This window comes from Rhagoletis pomonella, unplaced genomic scaffold (genome assembly GCF_013731165.1).
Source record: "Rhagoletis pomonella isolate Grant_MI unplaced genomic scaffold, Rhpom_1.0 Rhpom_scaffold_00015, whole genome shotgun sequence".
NCBI classification, from domain to species: Eukaryota; Metazoa; Arthropoda; class Insecta; order Diptera; family Tephritidae; genus Rhagoletis; species Rhagoletis pomonella.
In genome coordinates this window covers 1999974-2015220 of record NW_023458569.1, presented here as the reverse complement: position 1 = coordinate 2015220, position 15247 = coordinate 1999974, and the positions used below count along the sequence as shown (strand labels likewise).

Sequence of the window (15247 nt, the reverse complement as noted above, 5' to 3'; positions counted from 1 at the left end):
AAGTACGACACAGCTTGATTTTAGCCCGCAACTTTTCTCTGAGTGTATGTATTGTATGTTCCTTATGTTTTTATACATACATACTGTAAAAGTGTTAGGGCTGTTAAATTATCTATTAACGATTTAACTATAGTTTAAAATAGATAATTTTACGACCCTTATGCGTTTTCTGAAGTAACCTTTAACTTTAAAGCTCACTTTATATTTAAAGGTTGGATTAAAAATAAAGCTATGTCTAAAGTTAAGCATTTCTATTATCGGTTTTTGACGTATGTATGTTTCTTGGTGTAAATCAATTTAAAACCGACAATAAAATTATTTACTTTAGACACAATCATAAATTTTAATGCAGCCTTTAAATATAAAGTGAGCTTTAAAGTTAAAGGTTACTTCAGAAAACGGCCCTTAATACGCTTAATTTGTTAAATGGCCCATCAAGTCGATTGACCGTGTATGTTCTTGTGGTGTGATTGTATCAGCTGCTGGTGCGACTTCAAAAACTATTTGAAAATTTTATGATTGTACCAGCATGCTGGTGTCGTGAGTGGTAAAATTAGCTCAATTTTCTAAGTAAAAAGTATTTTGGCGGAAATTTCTTGCACTATATGAGTCAAAGCCGTGTATGTGGAAGATTAAGTTCACGATATTGCAGTTGTGAATTAAAAAAAAAACAAAAAAATTGTTTAAATGTTTAACAAAATGATAGAAAAATTATGAAATTTCGGCTCTAATCATTTCGATCTTTCCTCGACCTCATTTTTAAACAAATAAATATTGTACCAGCATGCTGGTAAGTTATATGCTTCGAGCCTGATGGTACAATCACTTGATGTAGCCAGCAAGCAGGTGTTGTATATTTCCCCTTTTATACAAAAAGGTTTTTGGTTGGATAAAATATTAGAGTTCATTGTTTTTCTATACCATTACTTATTGAAAATGTTTGCTTGTATACTTATATATGTATATGTAAGTAAGAAATTTTAGCTACCATTTTTAGCCACAACGACTTTTTTTAGCCCTTTTTTAAAGGAATATAATTCGCTAAAAAGAGTATCTGAACCTATGTCTTGCATGCAAAACTCTTTTACAATGTCTATAAATTGCGAAAAAAGAATTGTAAGTTATAAGCAAAGGAAATTCGAATATTAAAATTTGTTGTTATTAAAATGAAAATTATTTTGGAAATAACTAACAACACTCGACAAAACAACGTCAGCCTTCTTTTTAAATAATTTAAGCTCCATATTATCGCAACTGGTACATAACGACCCGGCGATATGCCCATAAAACAATCTTTTTGTTGTATTAATTTCTTCGGCATATCAAACATTAATTGTCAATTATAATTAAATTATTTTCTTTTTACAGTACAGTTTAAGGATGTTCCAACGTTATGTAAAAACCTTAAGACAATCCTTTTGTTTCAATTGAAAATTCAGTACAAATCAGTACATATTTTGAAAAATCAGGACGTTAGCGTACTGATTGAAGGAATGAATAAAATCAGTACAAGAGTGGAAACATCAGTACCCTACTGATAAAATCTGGGCTACGTCCCCACTTCAGGATTTAGTGAGAAATTGTTCGCAAAATATAAGAAAACTGTGTGAAGGGAAACGACTTCGGACTATTTCAGACTAAATCCTGGAGTACGGGAACAGGCTGTGTGTGTGCGTGGTAACAGTGATGCCATATGCAAATTAAAGGTGGTATGTTCAGTGAAAGAAAAATAACTTAAAATGTTGCCACAAAATCATAGTAGTCTTAAGATGGAAAGAGTTACCCACATCTTGCTTGTGAATTAAAATGTATGACGATTTATACTAAGCTAAAAATAAAAGTATCTTTTAAAAATTCGATGATGTATCATTTTGATCCATTTGGGTCAGAACGGCAACACTGGTTCTAGTATGCCGACCAGAGAGCAGCTTTGAGTATGATCGATCCTTTTTGATCACGCTCACTAAAAATTAGAGTCCGACCGATTCAAATTTTTTTTCAGGTACCGATGGCGATGCCGAATAATCGGCTTATGGGGAAAGAATCGGCCGATGCTAATGCCGATGCCGATTCCATAAAAAATTACAAATAAATGTATTAATTCATAAAATCAGCTCATTTCACAGAGTTAAAAAAATAAAAGAAAAGAAATAATTGAATTAATTGGTTTGTTATGCAACATTACATACACATGTATGTACATACATACATATGTATGTGTAAAAATATTTGTACATTAGAGTGGTCCAAAAAAATAAAGTCGGAGTTTTAATGCCAGCACACCCTAAGATTGATCTATATCGAAAAAATATACCCCCCAATTTTTTATTTTGAAATCAAAAAATATTTAGGGAGTGCTCAAAGCGCTCAAAGTTTTTCATGAATTTATATGGAGAAAAAACATCTTTTCGTAGAAATAGTGTAGAATTCTTGAAAATTAATACTTTTCGATCGGAAAACTTTACTTATCTTCAGGAGATTCCCACTAATAATATTCAATTGTTACTTCAACAATATTTTCATGGTAACTATATTTTATAGGTCCTCCAAAACCCTTAGAAAATGCAATGGGGGACCAATAAAAAATCTTTAATCATAAAAAATGGTTAAATAAACAATTGGATATTAATACTGGAAGTCTCCTGAAGAGAACCACAGTTTTCCGGTCGAAAAATATTGATTTTGAAGAGTTTCTACGAAAAATTGTTTTTTCTCCATATAAAATACATGGAAACTTTGAGCGCTTTGAGCACTCCCTAAATATTTTTTGATTTCACTATAAAAAAAATATGGGTTTATTTTTTTCGGTATATAACAATCCTAGGGGGTGCCTGCATTAAATATCCTACCTTATTTTTTTACATACATTTTTGGACCACTTTAATGTACATAAATCACATTTATGTACATTACATAAAACACTTTTTTATATGGTGCTAAGCAAAAAATATTTAGGAACATAAAACTTCATTTCGTTTTGTACTAAAATACACTATTTTGCATTCAATGCATAAGAACTTATATGCTAGGTATGTATGTAAATACATATAGTGGTCCACAAAATAAAAGAATTGCGATATTTTGACCGATTTTGTCTTTTTTATTTAATGTTTATTATTTTTTTTTATAAAAGTCTAGCTGGTATACAACAAACACCATATAAATTCAAATTTCAAACTTTGTACAAAAATTAGAAAAATTCTGCTTATTTTCACCAAAATTTCAAACTTTTTAATCAGAGTTTTGGTATGCAGTTTTGTGGACCATTTCATTCTAGTATAATGATGTGCAAGTTTTAAGCTGCTATAAAATCCCGTTAATTTTTGGCAATTTTTTTTTTGCTGGCAGTGTTCTCCATAAAAATAATTTTTGTGAGCTTTCTGCAAATGTTTTTTAAAGTTGGCTGTCGCTTCACCTGAACATTTGAAAAGAAATTCCAAAGAATCGGCGAAAAAAGGCCGATGCCGATGCCGATGCTCAATTTTGTGCCGATACTAGCCGATGCCGATGCCGATGCCGATTAATCGGTCGGACTCTACTAAAAATCGAGCACAAGCGAACGCCACACTCCGCTACTATGTGTTCGCTCGAGATGCACACCCGACAGCTGCTTTGAGTACGAACGAGTCTGTTCGATCACCCTCGCTATAAATTGAGCACAAGCAAACACCACGCTCGGACACCCGCAGCTAACCCGAAAATTTGTGTAACAATGAAACGGACACCCGAACATTGCGATAAAATGCAGGACAACAATGAAATTTACGCTGAAGGTAACTGGCGCTAATGATTTATGATTTCTGATAAAATACTCCATACAAAACTTCGGCCTTTGCGCTTACTACACAAGGTGTAGCTGCCACTCGCAATATTGTCACAAACAGAGTGTTCATTTTCGGTCATTATTTCTTAGTCTGTTCCTTTGAACTTCGGACTAAAACCTGTGGAACTGTCAAACTACAATTTTACGCTCTCAAATGAGAGTAAAAGGAGAACAGATGCAGAAGTGCATAGGAACGCAAAAAGCACTATTTCCTGTAAAAACGTCAGACGGTTTGTTTACACGTCATTGGTACTACACTGATTTGGCTGAAATATCACTAAATAATTATTAAAATCTATACATATTCAAATATTTCGTTGTTTACTTCCATTTTTAAACAAATATAAGGTTCTTTGCTTTCACCGCTTTCTGTTTTTGTTTGCACATGTAAATCAGCTGATCGTTTGACACTTTTCATGAACTTACAGGAAAAAAATCTCCGGACTAAATCCTGTAACTTCTGACTAGGAACAGTTGCTCAGTTACTCTCTCAAATGTGTTCCCACTTACAGGTTTTATGTCAATAGGAACGACTTCCTGTAAGTTCTGACTAAATCCTGTAAACCGGACTGCTATTGGAACAGACTATCTATTAATAGTTATGTACGTAAGCAAGTAAACAAGAAACTTAGCAGTACACAAAAAAATGAGAACTGTGCTGCCGATCACAAACTACACAAATGCCGATTTTGTTTCTACCGAAAAATGCAACCTTCTCTTTGCCCTCTACGCACAAACACTAAGAAGAGCGCGATGAGAAGGCAACATTTTTTGTATAAACGAAAACGCCATAAGCCAATCAAGAAAATTTTGTGCACACTCGGGTTGAAACTCGAACACCCGGGTATATTGAGCTGCAAAGCACCCGAACCCAATCAAGTATGTATGAAAAGCAATCGGGTGTGTGGCCAACATGTTCGTCTTGAGACCAGTCGCTAACGAACAATACGTCTGCTCGTATACAAAGAATGATGCAAAACGGGTTTTGTTAGATGATCGAGTATACACGAAAATTATGCACCCGCTGCAGATGTCTGATGCCGACCCATGAACGAAAGACACAAGATCACGCCTTAAGGAAAGAAAGAAAAAAGTTATTTTCTAGCTGTCGAAATCTCGACGCCATCTTTCTTGTATGAAGTAAACAACGAAGAGAACAAGAAAAAGCCGCGTAATTGTTGAACGCATGAATAATCTATTTTATTATGCAAATTCTTCTATAAATCATGTCGTTGTGTTAAATTATTCTTTGCCTTATGTGTGCACACGTTGAAACAAGCGAAAATTAAGAAAGTTGCAGTAAAAAGCCACCACCAAATTGTAAACAACAACAAATGTAAATAAACGGCTAATGTCAAAGTCGCCCAACTTTTTTCCTAAATGCGATTATAACGGGATACTAAGAAGAAGGCGTGATCTTGTATTTTTGGTTCATGATGCCGACCATTGCATACAAACCATTCAATGAATGAGACTGTGTGCGTGGAAATCATTGTTCCGCTACCGCTGTTCGTACATGGGTGAAACACGCATGTGGTCACCGAGAGCTCAGTAAGCTATGGCATGTCGATCACTGCGCTAGGCAGTGATCGGACTTTAAAAAAATTATGTGTGGTAGAATCCTGAAAAAAATGTGGCAGATTTCAAAAAAATTTGGTAAAGCTCTGGATTTGGATCAAACTTTGTACAAATATTAAAAAAAAGTCTGCAAGGTTTCACCTAACTGGCAAACTTTTTAATTAGACTGTAAAAAAAATTTAATTTTAGTATAATGAAGTGCAAGATTGCAGTTGCTAAAAATTGCGTTGAGTTTTGGGAATTTTTGTCCTTGACAGTGTAAAGCAGTTCCTTCCATATTAGGATATTTTTCGAACACATTTTAAGAGATTTCTGCAACCTTGCGCAGTGCTGCCAGCTTTTCTTTTTATCAAATCAATCACATCACGAAGTAGCGAACAAATGTTGCACGTTCCAGAAACAGCTAATTGGGATTTGCCGATTTTGACAATTCTCAAGTAAAAGTAAACAACGCCTCAGAAACTTCAGATGCACTTAAATTTGCTAATACTTTCACAAAAAAACGCCGTTTTTTGACATTTTCGCTATTAATTATTTTTATAAATCATATATTTTGCAATTTAACACAATAAAACCACGTTTCCTGTTGAAAAATTGTTTACCCTCCCATTCGGCTTTGTTTAATTTTGCGTGAGAAATTTCATCATCGCCGGGAATGCGGTATCTTGTTTCACTTACAGCAGATATTGACCTGGGTTTTTGCTCGACTGTTCCTGTTCCATCGTTTCTTTTTAGGAAATTCTTACCACCCATCCATCGGCGTAGCCAGAATGAAATTTAGGGGGGGAGGGCTCGACCCTATTAAGCTGGTATTTCAGGGTACTATTTTATATATATATAAGGAAAATTTGAAAGTTAGGGGGGACTCGACCCCTGCCCCTACCTGGCTACGCCCATGCACCCATCCATATGTATTATTTACACTAGTAACTATTTATGTAAATATGTATGTATATTTTATGCTTAATGTATGCAATTAAAAGCAGAAAGTACACACACCAACCATCGAGTAAATTGTTATTTGTGTCAAACTGAAACTTTTTCCAATAATAAACGGTTAGTTGATTCAAGTCTACAGCAAGTTCACAAAATTAATTGAAAACTTGTATTAACCAAAGCATTCTTTATATTTGCTCAACAATGATTTTATTCAACTAACAATATTGTCCAATCAAGGTAGTCGTTTTGTAATTATTAACAAATATACATTTGTCCAAACTAGAATTCTCAAGTAAATTGAAGACTTTCGTGAACTAGATATTTATTTCGCCATATCCAACTATGCCACTTGGTCACTATATCCAAATCTTGGTAATTAAGTATTACTAAACCTTTTTCTGGTGGCATTATGCGTAGGCCAATTCATGAAATTATTTCATGCGTTTGCGTAGAAACTGAGTGCATGAACACCATTTCATGATCTCAATTATACGCGAAATGGAGTTTATGCACTGAGTTTTTACTCTGATCCATGAAATGATTTCGTGAATTGGACTATGCAAGTAAAACACGAGACACTCGATTTTAAGTTATTATTTATTTCCCTACTATGTAGGGCAGCCGTTCACTACAAGTGCGCACAAAAAAGTCAAAATACAAGGGCAGAACTTATTATTTAAATATTAAATCTAACTAATAGCTGTCCGTTGAATGTTGTTGTTGCTCATTGCCAAACTGAAGCCGTAATGGGATGCCAGCGCTTTTGGTGGGAAATGCTTCGTGTTGGTCGTTATGCTACTGTTTGCGCTGCAACGAACTGACAAAGCGGATGCGCGTGCAGACTAGCGGGCGTCAGCACCTTTTCAGTGGAAGTATCTTTTCGTTGATCGAGAGCCAATTTGTTGAGAAGTCAATTCGCTGAGAAGTCAATTGCTTACTGTTGATTTTGTTGTGACGAAATGGCAAGCGGATGCTCGTGTTGACCAGCGGGGTGTCAGCACTTTATGGAAGGGTATCAACCTCTCGCTGGTTTTAACTCTCCCCCTTCTAAAATCGGCCGTCCTCGGGCGCGCCATCGTTCTGTCCTGGGGCCTTATATATTATTCTCTATCAAATTTATGGCAATGCGTTTCTGCCGATTCTTCGTCCAGCGAAATATAGTCAGCGATATGACCGCCGAGATAATCAATCCACTAAGGGAACTAAACATTATGATTGAGATTATATTAACTTTGTACCTTAGTGTTGCGATATGTCTTAAATTCCGTATGTTGACTTCGTCTAGATATTGTAACGACAGCGTTGCAATGTGATCGGTAAACTTAATATCTTGTGCCATGGGAGCCCCCGGAGTCAGTTGGTACTCATTCTTGTGGTTGATGTAACTACTGTCGTTAATGGTCACTTTGCTTTGGAATGTAATTAGGTATGTGCCATTTACGGTGATCATTGATTTGTCTTCTTGTTGTATTTCCGCGTAGCGATTTTTAATTATAACGACACCATCGTCTACCATTTTTATGGGCGATATGTTGTGGGCGGATGTAGCCCTACACGTTGCCGTGTAGTAGTTTAGTAGCTGTTGTAAACATGGGTTTGTCGTGCTTTGAATTTCCTCGCAGAACATCGATGCGACCGCTTTTTTGTATTTATCAACTAGCCTGTATTGCTTATTACATTTTGCTACTACATTAGTTTCTAATATTATAATCCTATTGTCGTGCACTACTGGGTATATTCTTGTTTTATTGCATACATTGCTAATTTTTGGATATTTTATTACAAAAACGACAATCTCGTTGTTTTGCAGTATCTTAAGCTCATAATGATATCATTAATGCTAATGGCAAAGCCCTTTTCGGTCTTGATAATAGTCTCGACTTCTTGGCTATCCAGCAGGACAGGGTTTATAATATTAAGTTTCCCTAACGTGATGGAAAGAGCTATGTTATTTAGTTCGGCAATCGCGGCCCTATTTCTGCTACTGATAAGGTTAAATAAATTGGCCATATCTATTTCTGCTTCTTTAGTGTGTGCTAACAGTTGGTTTATGGTTCTCGTTAGTTTATTGATCTGGATTTGCAACTCTGAATTTATTTTAATGTGCTGCGCATTTGCTTCTATAAGGCTTTCTTCTTTTTTGCTGACCTCGTGCAAATCATCGAAATCTGGGGTTCCTGCAATATACTTAAGGGCGGTGCCAATAAAGTTCAGACTACGAGAATGTCGGTGGTGAATTCTTAGTACTCCTAAAGATTTGTAATTTGGTCCGAGTCGAGTTGTAGCAGTTTCTTTATGTGCGTATGTGGAAAAAGCTCACTGTAGTTGTTTGTTTCTTCGACAATTTTTTCGAATACGGTTAGGTTCGTTTGGTGGGTTAGGTAGTCGTATCCCGTAAAGGTAGCAACCAGTCCGTCAGATATCGGTATATAATTAGAATATGAATAGTCTAGCAGCTCCGCTGTACCGCGGTAGAATATCAGTAACCTGGAATGAAAATTGTCACCTAAGATTACTTGTGTGAACACGTGTGTTAGCAATCAATACAGTGGTCCCTAAATCCTTTGCCACCGTTTTTTCCACATAAACCTTGGAAAATTTATTACCAATGCGTTTGTTAGTTTTGACAAAAACCTTATCACCAGGCTGGAATAATTTCGTTATTTTATTTTCATTACATCTTGGGAGTTCTATGTCCTGCGCTTTAGTGATTCGAGTCTTAATTTCTTCTTTCAGACTATCTGGATACGAAACTGATAATTTATATTGGTCTTAGTTTCGTGACAGATTGGACTGATCTATTTTATTTTACTGTAGCAAGCAAGACTATATCGGTGGTATCGCTTGTTCTTAATTTAATTACAGCGCGCAATATCCGTTAGAGTGCTGTGGAAACGCTCGATCTGTCCGTTAGAACTGCTATGGTATGGAGGTGACGTGAATGTGTTTTTCCTGCAATGATCTCCTAGAAGAGATTTGATTGTTTCGGAATTAAAAGATTTTTCGTTATCAAATACTACCGTTGATGTCCCTTTGAAAAAATTCAAAGCTTGCATCATTGGTCCTTTCACATCTACTATTGATCTAGAATTAATAGGTGAAACTATGGCAAATTAGGAAGTGGCACCAATCTGTTGAATATATATCGAAATGAAGGATTTCACCGGGTTGTGCGGGTATTGGCCTTTTCCCTATTGTAGGGTTTGGGGGATGGCGTTGAAACTTGGCTTCAAGGCAGATTTTGCAATTTGAAGCGATTTCTTTGGAGCTTTTATAGATGTTTGGAAAAAAATAGTCCTTCAAAACCTGCAAGGTGTGTTCACGTGCTGATCTATGAGCACGGTTGTGCTGAGTAGCAAGAATTTCGACTTGGTCGCTTTTGTTAGTGACGTCTATGGCCCCATTCATTGTATGACGGAACTTGACGGAAGGGAACATTTTAATTAGTTTATCCTGGATCTGTCCTGATACTGACATTTCGCAAAATATCCCGTTGATCACATTGGGGTTTACAGCCGTCTTTAGCAGGTCGAATATGTCGTCTTGCGAAGAAAATGTAATTTCGTGTCGGACCTGTGTTTGAAAAAATTTTTTAGTAGTTTTCCTTGCCATCGTCCCCGAGTCGAGAATTAGTTGGTTTCTAAAGCAGTTTATTGGGTTTTGCACCGTCGGTATGGTTCGCGTGAGGGATTCCTCACTGTGATTTGTGAGACAACTCAACGCGTCGTCCTCATTAAGGTTGTTCATAAACTGCCTAGATAGTGCATCTGCGACGAAATTCTCCTTTCCTGGTTTATAAAAAAATCGGGGGGAGAATTCCTCAACAAAGGTCTTCATTTTTTTTTTTCATTTTTGCGTTTGAGCTCTTATCTGATAAGGCAAAAATTAATGGCTGATGGTCAGTGAAAATATTAAGTTGTCTGACTCCATAAAGGTAGTTTCGCAGCTTTTTCAGGGCCCACACTATAGCTAATAGTTCTCGTTCATTCGTTGCATAGTGCTCCTCTGTACTGGACAATGTTCGAGAAATCATCATAATGGGTCTTCCGCCTTGTGACAAGACGGCACCTACTGCTTGCGAAGATGCATCTGTCGTGATGTCGAATGGCTTTTCGAAGTCAGGGTAAAGAAGAAGGACTTCTTCCGAAGCCAAAATTTTCTTGGTTTTTTCGAAAGCCGTAATTGCTTCGCTATCTAAGATAATTTCAATTTTCTTTGACTTATTTGTGCCCACAGTGCCGTTTTCTCCGCGTAAAAATTTAGTAAGGGGTTTGGCGATCTGTGCATAATCCTTGATGAATCGCCGATAATACCCGGAAAGGCCAAGAAATGATCCTAGGGAGCGGAGAGTTTTGGGAATTTCATAGTTCAGAATAGTGTCGACCTTGTCAGGGCAGGTTTTAATACCCTTTGCTGATACGACGAAGCCCAAAAATTCAACCTCGCCTTTAAAGAACTTTGATTTTTCTAAATAAACACGCATTTTTGCATTGTAGAGCCTGGCAAGAATTCTGCCGATATCCCTGAGATGTTGTTCCTTTGTCCTTGATAATATAATCACTTCATCTATGTAAACTTGACAACATCCGCCAATTTCGTCCCTAAGGATATCATCGATCGCTCTTTTAAAAATACTCGGCGCGTTCTTTAGCCCGAACGGCAAAAATCGTATTTTCCGTTATTTACCGAAAATGCGGTTTTCTCCCTATCACGTTCAGCCAATTTGATATGGTGAAATCCTGATTTTAGGTCTAGTGTAGTGAGGTAGGACGAATGGCCTAGGTTGGCTTAGATGACTGACATGTGGGGAATCGAAAATTTATCACTAGTAGTTTTCTCGTTCAATTTCCTGAAATCAACTACTAGACGCATTTTACGTACGCCGTTTTCATCGACTCCTTTCTTGTCGACCACCCATATTGGGTTATTGTACAGTAATCGTGAAGGCTGAATACTGCCATCGTTAAGCAGATTCTCTATTTCCTCATTCACAAATTCGGTTGCTGCCATTGGATATGGGTACGCCTTTGAATAAACGGGCTCATTATCTGTAGTCCTAATGGTAGCACACCCGACCTGACTGATCTTGAATGATGGCTGAAAAATTATCGCTGAGTTCCGTGGGAATGGTTGTATTGTCAACCGCAAGATGATTTAGTTTCCCTGAATAAAGGTAAAGAAGCTTTTCCTGTTTGCCATCATGGTGTAAAATTCCCCTCTTTACGTCGATCGTCGCATTTGTTTTCATTAAGAGGTCGTTACCAATTATTCCGTCAAAGCTATTAAGGTAAGGTAGTATAAAGAAAGGGGTGGTTCTGCCGAGGACATTCACGAGACATTCTGAGGTAATCTTAGTTTTGCCGTGAATAGATTGAACGGAAAATGGGGTCTTTGTGGGTTTTATTCCCTTCAAAACATCTAAGTTCTTAATATAATTTTTCGATGCTCCGGTATCGATCAAGAATTTAAGCTTTACCCCTCCTAGTGTCCTTGTAATGTAAGGGAGGAGGGATTGTCCTCTAAAAAATTTACTTCATCTGAAGTTCCTAGCTCGTCCTCGTCGTAACCAAAATTGTTTTATGTATCGTCGTATTGATCGTAAGTATAATAGTGGTTATCGTAGGTCCTTTCGTCATGGTCCTTTGCTTGAGGATCGACTTGCTGCGCTAAGCTATTCATCCTTTGAACCTTTTCTATTGGCTGGCTGTCCGAACCTATTTGTCTTTTTACTGCTTTGTCTTGGAAGTTAAGACCTGCTGGTCTTGAATATCCCTGTGCGTTCATGGTGTAATGAACTGAAGATGGCGCATTCCCGAAACCGCTACTTTGGTTTTGCCGACTTTGACGTTTATGGCAATACGTAAACAAACTTTTTGTTTAGAAACAAGTGCAAACGTATTTTGTACTTTCAAGTGAAAATCGAAGTAATTTGTGCGTTCTAAAGTAAAAAACGTTTTATTTGTAATAAAAACTTTATAAAAATGTCGTGTCGCGTGTTGAATTGCAGCTGCCGTAGGGGTAAGTCCCCCAAATGCAGTTTTTTTCACTTTTTTATTATCACTTTCGGCACCTGCAATACAAACACAAAAATTCTAAATAAATAGTGAATTAGTAAGACGTATTGTTTTGAACACATTTCAAGAGTGGTTGTATATTTTTTGTTAACGTTGTGCTTAATTTGCTATATTTAAAGATGGCTTGAGAAATTGGTGAATCGTGAAGAAAACACGTTTTCTCACTGCAAATTCACAACTGTCAACTCATTGTTCTTCGCCATATTCTTTGTTTACCCATTGCCACAAACGTCATTCTGCGGGAATGCGCAATCTTGTATTATATCATTCTTGCTGTGCGTTAGTATTTGCATTTAGGGCAGGTTTACTATAGTTCAGTAAAGGTCTCTGGTCGTACGATGTCCTTGGGAGTCGGTTAGATGTACCTTACTATTGGTAGGAAATTGGTGGTTCGGTTTGTTTAGTACAAACCGGGACGTTGAGGCATCAACCTCAATGGGCACGGGTCCGTCCTGTCTTTACGTTTGCTGAGGATTTGTTTGTAATGGGGTGAATTAAAGTGATTCTGACGTTCCGTATAGGTGGCAAAAGTGTCGCACATTGGTTGCTGCAGCCCAGATATGAATGTCCTAAGGGCATCCTGTCTGTACTTCTGGCTAAGGGAATTTATTAGCTCCGTATTGCCTTCGTTCACCATGATGGTCTTGTTGATTAGAAGCGTTAGCTTCTTCTCAACCTCATCATAAAATTGCGTGACCGTCATTCGGCCTTGTCTCAACGTTGCCATCTCTTGCTCAGTGAGATGGGCCTGTCTCTTGTCGGCGTACGTAAAGTCAAGCCTAGCTATAATGGCCTTAAAGTTCAGGACTGTATTGAATGAAGACAGAACTAAATCAGCCTTTCCTAATACCCTATTACTTATGATTGCTACTGCCTGGTAGTGACGGGAACTACCATCATAAGGCTCAAATAATTTGTAGGCAGCAAATGCCGCTTGTCTCCAGGATACGTATCTTACCTGGTCCCCATTGAACTCTGGAAGGGATTTCACTACATCCAGCGTTTCCTCGCACCTTGCGGCGGCTGGGTTTACCACTATCTCCCTATATTCAACAACTTCAGGAGGCAGCTCTGAAGCCCTAAGCCTCTGGGTCAATCCCCCACTGTGGCCTCAAACTCTCGCTTCGTTTGTTCCGTGGCTGCACGGATTGCCGCGTTTAATAAAGCCTAAACTAGGGTTGCTAGACGTACTGCTTTTGGGAGTAAACGTACTCCTTTTTATTGCAATGTACTCCATTGTACTCCCAAAAAAATATCTGGACATGTACTCCTTTATTAGCTTTGTACTCCTTTTCCAGCTATTAATATTTTATCATATACAGGGTGTAAAATAAATAATATCTGTTGCACAGTTTTTTTTTTTTGAAAAATAAAAGGGGCCTTTATAGATTTTGGGAAAAAGTAGTTTATTGTTAATTATCCACAGATTTTACTTCAATTTTATTAATTTGTTTTTTAAATTTTAACCTTCATTTGGGTTTACCGGCGGTAAACACTTTGAGAGAAAAGCGCAAGTAAAAAAAGTAGTTATTGTATAGTTTTTAAATTACATTTGGGTTTACCAGGGGGTTTGGGAGAAAAGCGCAAGTCTTCGTCGGTTACTTTATTACATATCTTCTGTAACCATAGGCTAATTTCCCCCATTTGGGTCCTTTATACTCCGTCTTTTGTCCAACATAAGGCCTCATACTTAGCAATCGAAAAGACTCGAAACTGGTGACTAGGAGGACATTCATTCGACCAATCCTATACAGGTTTTTTTTTCTTTTTTTATACAAAATCTATGAAAAAATACACCTGAAAATGAGGTTCGTGCCGCATGTACTTATCTCCCAAAGCTGGCAAATGCAAATCAGGATTAAAATTTTAAAACCAATTAATAAAATTAAAGTAAAATATTTAGAAATATAACAAAAAAAACACAAAATCTATAAAGAACCCATTTATTTTTCAAAAAACCAGTGTGTTTAGACGCGACTGCTAACACCAGGCGCCTAAATGCATGCTATGTACTGCTGCATGTGCAAAAATTTCCTTCATTAAATTAATGAAATTTATGTACATGCACTTCTCAACTGCCATGTAATAAAACTTTCTTAAGTTATAATTTGATGGCATTTCAAAGTATGCTCTGCCTAGTCGGATGCCTTCTCCGGACACTGCTTCCGGAGCATTCTGCAGACCCTGCATGGCTTACAACCATGCGGAGGTGGTAATAGTTGATTACCATTGGCCACAGTGCCTACCCACTACTTTTTGGTCCAATAAATATTTTTTTATACACATACATGCAAACATACTGGTCTCCCCTCTCACTGAGTTATTCATGGTCCTTCGAGCCGGATATTTGCGGCTTATTTTCATCTACTAGACGACCAAATCGTCTAGGGGGGCCGGTATGTTTAGACGCGACTGCTAACACCAGGCGCCTAAATGCATGCTATGTACTGCTGCATATGCAAAAATTTCCTTCATTAAATTAATGAAATTTCTGTACATGCACTTCTCAACCGCCATGTAATAAAACTTTCTTAAGTTATAATTTGACGGCAGTTCAAACTATGCTCTGCCTAGTCGGATGCATCCTCCGGACACTGCTTCCGGAGCATTCTGCGGACTCTGCATGGCTTACAACCATGCGGAGGTGGTAATAGTTGATTACCATTGGCCACAGTGCCTACCCACTACTTTTTGGTCCAATAAAAATTTTTATACCCGAGCGCACTTGTGCACAAGGGTATTATAACTTTGTTCACATAACGGTTGTTTGTAACAGGCAAAACGAGTCGAGATAGATATAGACAAATGTATACATAAATGATCAGAATGAAAA

General features: G+C 37.3%; 1 protein-coding gene across 1 annotated transcript in view; it reads left to right on the top strand.

Moving 5' to 3' along the window:
• Positions 1-15247, top strand: part of LOC118749376 — a gene marked incomplete in the record, with an annotated part of 482497 nt that overhangs the window by 435735 nt on the left and 31515 nt on the right.